At 46.1% G+C, this 7129-nt stretch overlaps 1 pseudogene; it reads left to right on the forward strand.

Annotated features, from left to right (window-relative positions):
• The first annotated feature begins 1569 nt into the window (after positions 1-1569).
• Positions 1570-5441, forward strand: LOC125531211 (annotated as a pseudogene).
• Positions 5442-7129: the final 1688 nt, after the last annotated feature.

Raw genomic sequence — 7129 nt, forward strand, 5'->3', positions numbered from 1 at the left:
GGGCGCCGCCCGGCCCGGCCGCCACACTTACTGGATGCCCCGATGCCGACCAGAAGCTCGCCCTGATCCGCGCACGTTGCCGGCGAACATCCCGGTCGGCCGGCCGGCTACCCGTCGTCACCGTACATCACTCCCCATACGAATTTGTATCCCTCGTGCGGCTGTGCCCACCTTAAACTATTGGAATTCGTATCCCTCGTGTCCGTTGTTCCATAGATACGAGTACGACAGTGAAATTGGGGAAATAGGTGCAGCACTAAAAAAATGAGATTTCTTGTTGCGGCGAACATCCCGGTCGGCCGGCCGGCTACCCGTCGTCACCGTACATCACTCCCCATACGAATTTGTATCCCTCGTGCGGCTGTGCCCACCTTAAACTATTGGAATTCGTATCCCTCGTGTCCGTTGTTCCATAGATACGAGTACGACAGTGAAATTGGGGAAATAGGTGCAGCACTAAAAAAATGAGATTTCTTGTTGTTTCTTATATAAGTTTGATTAGTAATTTAGCAATCTATATGCCTATTCATCTGATCTAATTAAGGATTTCTTGTTTCTTGCATGACAGATTTGTATTTGTTCTGCTGAGTAGTTGCTACCGGTTGTGTATTTTGGCGTAGTTAGTTCTCTTATTATGGAGTATGTATTGCTAAATGCTAATCATACATGTATTTTGGGACCATTATGGATAATATAAGTATAAATTTGTTTGAAGGCTACAAAGTTCAGGTTTGTTGCGGTTGGTTAATATTTTTTTTGTCATTGGCCCCCCCATGGATTCTTGTCAAGCTCCGCCACTGGCCCTGTGCCTCCTCTTCGATTGCAATCCCGGCCGGGAACTGCACGTACACATACCTTCTGGTGCTCGGGTCGGAGGCAGCTGTCTCAACGGCGGCCAAGTAAATTCGTCTCCTGAAGGCAGGGTTCCCCCTGGATTAGGCGGGCGCGGGTGTAGGAGACTGCCCCGGCTGCGCCGCGAGCAGGGGCAAGTGCCGGTACAGCAACTCAACCGCGGAGTTCGCTTGCGTCTGCTCCAATGGCATGCTGCGCGGGTTGACATGTGCGGGTAAGCCTCCAAATTAATTTACATAATTCTAAAACTCAAAATTAAACCTCAAGCTACTAGCTGGCAACTTGAAATACATGTAGTTAGTAGTTCTAGAACATGGAAATACACATAGTGAGAAATGTGATAGTTATCTCCGTTGATCAATCGTACTGGATATATGGATCCTGAAGGGGAGTGGTATACTCGATTGGTAAAGCTTTAGTCCGCCGGCAGTAGTTACACCGTGTCCCCTTTGGTGGGCACACGATCATTACGATTGCTGCACCATACAAAAAATATAGACAAATCAAGATTTTGAAGTCACCGGAAAATTGACAAGTGCATGACAATGATACTTTGACAAACTCCTGATTTGTTTCCTTCTCGTCTCTCATCTAGTTTGCATACCATATGTTTTTTGGTGAGGAAAAGGAATTTTTTTCCTAAGGTTTGCACACTTTTAGTACACGCTACACAGTTAAAGATGGATCTGTTTCACGTCTGCCATGTTCTGCTCAGCCATGCTTCTGCTCACCCTCCTATCTAGCACCACCAACAATGCTTCGGTGTCGTTCCGCGAGCCAACCACATGTAGTGGCCTCCGCGTCGCATACCCGGCGGCACAACTCCATCTGAGTGTGGCTACCGGACCTTCCAGGTCACCTGTGACGACACCGAAAGGCTTTCCTCAAGAACTCATTCTGGAACAACCAGACGATCCTGGATATCTCTTACAAAGACAGTTCGTTCCCGCCTTCCCAGACACCAACATCGAGCTCTACGACGGCACCTGCAATCGAGCTCCAAGTAAACGTCTGTTTCAACCTCGGCCTCACGCCCTTTGGCTTCAGCCCCGGCAACAAGGAGCTCTTCTTCCTCTTCAACTGCACCGGCCTGCACATACAGCCGCTGCTGCCTGCATGGGCACCCATGAAGTGCACGATGTTGAAACCGCAGCCCTCTAGCTACCTCTCCTCTCACTCGAATGGAGGTGGAAAAAGAAGAACAGTGGACACAAGATTTTTCGGCCGGCGCACGAACGCCGCCACGGGCGTACGAACGCCCCAATCCTTTTCTTCCTTACAGTGGCTACATGGCTACACACAGCTCATACCGGCGCCTCCGGTTGATCAGTACATGGGGTATTTATATATGGGCGCACACACACGACCCTCCCACCCCACCGGCCACTAACTCCACGCACACGCACGCACTGAGCGAGCTACATGCACGGCAACAACCACCATGCACTCACCTCACGTAACAACCTGGATGCACTAATCACTGACCTTATCTTCTACTGGAAACTCTCTAACAGCCACACACGACTTGACCAAGCTACTAACCAACAATCATGCATGGCCCGGCTAACAAACTTATGCATGTCAAGATTATGTCTAACACACGAATGGATCCAGCGTGCCAACGTTCAACTCATGGCAAATTTTAACATGCTCCCTCTTACCCCCTCTTTTTACATGTGAGGTAAGAGTTAATCAGATCATTAACTAATGAGATCAATGGCTTAGATCTATTAGATACTCTTACCTTTTATGTGTTCACCGGTGGGTACAAGCCCGATGAAAAATGGAGTCCGGTGCCTAGGAGCTGCATGGCGTCGATGATGCCGGTGCTGGGTACGAGGGCACAATAGGGATACTACAAAAGGTTGATGAAGGGTGGGTTTCTTCTTACTATACGCCGGGTGATTGCATGGCCTGCGAGGAAAGTGGAGGGCTTTGCCGGGTTAATAGTACCTACAATATCTTAAAGTGCCACTGCTCTGACTCCGAGTGCATGTGTCTCCGTCCACACCATCTGCGGTGAGCTTCGCACATGTATAATAGTGACAGTGAGTTTGACCTATGCAAAAAATGTGCACCGGTTTAGTTCTATAGACTAAGTACTCTTCGGTTTTGGCAAACTGAGTAGTTCTGCGAGCTATATAGGAGATTTACGGGAAAAATGAATGCAACATAGCATGCAAAAACGTCTTACATAATGGGACGGAAGGAGTACATTATGCCACGAAAATGTACTGCTTAGCAATTTCAACAGAGCGCATGCTCATTCGCAAAAAAAAAAAAAAAAACAGAGCCCATGCTACTGGTCTAGGTCTGTACCTAAGTACTCTTCGGTTTTGGTGCACTGTTGATCATGCTGGTACAACGGACATTTGCACAAACAAATAACAGAGCACCCATGTTCCTGCTAATTGCTATGCGGACTGAGATGTCCGGTCCTTATAATATACAGTTTATGCAAACTGTTATACTGGCTATCAAATCTACACAGGCCTATGATAAATATATTTTTGTCAAACCGATATTTGGTGACATAGTTGCTCAATCAAAAGAAAGTCATCTCTATTGCTCTTCACTATCTTGCAATGTTTTTTTCTGGTGTACTTTGCAGAGAATATTGAATATTCATTTACGATGCTTGTCTCTTTCTTTTGGAAAGACAGTGAACGTAGTACTATTGGGTAACACTGTTTTTACTCATAAATGGCATGTTACATTTCAGGTGGCGAGAAGAGAGGGAAGAAGATTATGCTAATAGGTATGCTAATGTTTTTGCCATCTTTTTCATATGTAATGATTTAACTATCATTAGCTTGCTAATAGTGATTTTTTATGGTAAAATTGGAACTTCAAATTTATCATGTCCATAATAATGGAAAATAGATTGTAAAGTAAAATCTGAAACAAGTAACTCTAAGTTTGTGCATAATAACAAGATTGATCAATTTATGGCATTCAACATCTTGCTACTTTTACCACCGTGCACAAGAGAACTCTAAACTACTGATGGTCTGGAAATAATAATGACGGTATTATAAATTCTGCTTTACAAAAGGAAATAACATCTCCTTCCATCTCAGGTATGACATCAGCAGCTGCAACCTTTCTCTTTGCAAGTCTTTATGTGCTAATAATGCATAGAAAGGGAAAGCCCTTAGGCAAGCCAAAGTGTGGCTAACAATTTGAGCAACTCAAGTTAGGCAAGTGTGGCAAAAATAATGTTGCTACTTTTGCCACCATGTACTCTTGTGGAAGGAGAAATTTAAACTACTGACTGTCTGGAAATCATAGTATTATAACTTCTGTTTTACAAAAGGAAATAACATCTGCTTCCATCTCAGGTATGACATCAGCAACTGCAGCATTTCTCTTTGCATGTCTTTATGTGCTGATATGGCATAGAAAGGGAAAGAGACTATGGTATCTCCTTTGCAAGAAGACTAGCAGCAACACTGAAAAAATTACGAGGCCATGATAGTGTCGTATGGATCCCTAGCTCCAACAAGATACACATACTCAGAGGTAATGAAGATAACGTCTTCTCGCAACAATCAGCTTGGGAAAGGTGGCTATGGTGTGGTTTTCAAAGGAAGACTACATGATGGTCATCTGGTGGCTGTGAAATTCTTGCATGACTGCAAAGGAAATGGGGACGAGTTTGTGAATGAGGTCATGAGCATTGGCAGGACCTCTCATGTTAATGTTGTTAGTTTATTTGGGTTTTGTTTGGAGGGATCAAAACGAGCTCTTATATATGAGTACATGCCCAACGGTTCCTTGGATCGGTACATTTATTCGGAGCACCCCAAAGAAATTTTAGGATGGGAGAGGCTTTATGCGATAGCAATCGGGATTGCTCGTAGCCTCGAATACTTGCACCATAGCTGTAATACACGTATCGTCCATTTCGATATCAAGCCTCAAAATATCCATCTAGACAAAGATTTTAGCCCATAGATTGCTGATTTTGGTCTAGCTAAATTGTGTCATACAAAAGAGAGCAATCTTTCAATGACTGGAGCTAGAGGAACAATTGGATTTATCGCCCCAGAAGTTCACTCTCGAACCTTCGGGGTGGTTTCAACAAAGTCGGATGTTTATAGTTACGGAATGATGCTGTTGGAGATGGTTGGAGGTAGGAGAAACGTAAAATCAATTGTTGCAAAATCCAGCGAAAAGTATTTTCCAGATTGGATTTACGATCACTTTGCAAAAGATGATGGACTACAAGCATGTGAAGTGACAAGAGAAATTGAGGAGATTGCGAGAAAGATGACATTCATTGGCTTGTGGTGCATACAGGTGTTACCTATGTATCGCCCTACTATAACCAAAGTTCTACAAATGTTTGAGAGAAGCTTAGATGATCTGGACATGCCGCCGAAGCAGAACTTCTGTGAACTACTGTAAGATATTTCTCTCATATTTTTGTTTGTTTGTTTCTTTGCAACAACCTTACCTCCGTGCTTATCTCTCATTGCAGGGAAAGTTCAGCTCACAATATGGATGTACAAAGTTCAAGTTCTACCAGACCTGAAGAGATCAGCCTTATGAATTCAAAAAGCCTACAACAATCGCCAACTCTTTGAGCAGATAGACCTTGTGAATCAAGACTGTGAGAAGGTGGCATGTACTAGAGTACATTCAGAAATTGAACAAGCGCAGTGAAATTCGGCATTGTAGTAGAACATATTCCATGTATGCATGACCTAGAGTCAAGAGCATCCATATACCAGCGTCCTAAGTTACGGACCACAGAAGGAATACAATTTATTGTTATGAGTTTTGTGTTCCAACTGCTAAAAGGCATCAGAGGCAGACAGCCACCAAGGCCTTCTTGGCTGTAACTACAGCCCCTAAAGTTTCATAATCCGGATGCACACAATGTATATCCATCTAAACATTGTGACTTTCTATGCCAATTCGTCGCAAACAGATTAATCGTGGTCCTCTCCGTAGATTGTATCCACTCAATCAAGCCGTGCTTCTCCATAGCTGGTAACCGTGCTTTTCCTTGACTCGCACAGAACCTCGCCGGCGACCACCGCCCAACTCTGCGCGCGTATTCCTCTCCCTCCGCTGGCAAGCCGAGTGTTTGCGCCGCTTCTCACACAACATCGCTTCCGCGACCCCTGGTTCGCCACCGTAACCAGCGCCGATGCCTACCAGGTCCGTACCGGTTGGTCAGCGATTTCATCCGTGGCGGCGGCGATCCATGCGCCCGGAGACGCCACGGCGAGAGGCCAGGCTCTTGTCTGTGTGGGCCACAACGGCAAAGCAAGGGAGCGAGCGTGGTGGGAGATGGTGCGGGGAATTGGAGGCACGCACCGGCAAGTCAGCGGCGGCGGAACACTGATCCCCGTTGGAGGTTTTGGGCTATAGGCCTTCTACAAGAAGTACAATGGAAGCAACCAGGCTCAGTTTGTTCTCGCAGCCCAATTCTGCACATACCTTCCATTTTCTGTTTTATTTTTCAAGATCGTTTTTGTTTTCCATTCAAAAAGAATGGTTCCTCCAAGGCTCCGGTCCGCAGATGCACACATTCGTACCATTTAAATGCTGAACCAACCGATGAAGAGCCTTGGGTGGAGGAGATCAAGACGATGCTTCAATCTTTTGCTGGAATCAAAGTTTCTTTGGTTCGCCGTTCCGCTAATATATTGCGGCGGCTGTACAAGTGCTGAAACGTGGGCATGCAAGTACCTTGTGGAGAGCAAAAAAAGGATCAAGCCGTTGTGTGGCTTGGCCGGCGTGTGTGCATGCATGTATAATAGTTAGTGGGTGCGTATTAGGTGTGTTGCTGTGTTGCTCCGGCTAAAACCGATGTAATTCAGTTCATTTGGTTGAGAAGAGAACGGACATGAGGAATAAAAGGAGAGAAAAGTCTGAGGCTGTGAGAGGCAGCTCGACACCAAATCTTTCATGTGTTCTTCCTTGTTCTTGAATGAGTTGTGAGAGAACAAAGAAGGAAGAAGAAGGTGCTGTGAGGAGGCAGTGCCAACATAGACCATTGTTATTCAGCCAACGGGAGCTCACCTAGCGGTTTGGGTGAGGGGGCTTGGCCGTCGGGTTGCTTCTCCTGGCTCCGGCGGTTGAGCTCCTCATTGCCATGCACTACCAGAATCGCCCCCTATGGGTGAGGGGGCATAGCCCTGAGTCCCGTCGGGATAGGCCTATGCCGACGGCCCCCGTCGGCATAGGGCCGTCGGCAACATATGCGTCGGCACAGCCAGGAAGGGCGCCGGCGTAGAAAAGCCGGCGGGACAGCAACGCCGTC

This window comes from Triticum urartu, unplaced genomic scaffold, assembly GCF_003073215.2.
Source record: "Triticum urartu cultivar G1812 unplaced genomic scaffold, Tu2.1 TuUngrouped_contig_6883, whole genome shotgun sequence".
Taxonomy (NCBI): domain Eukaryota; kingdom Viridiplantae; phylum Streptophyta; class Magnoliopsida; order Poales; family Poaceae; genus Triticum; species Triticum urartu.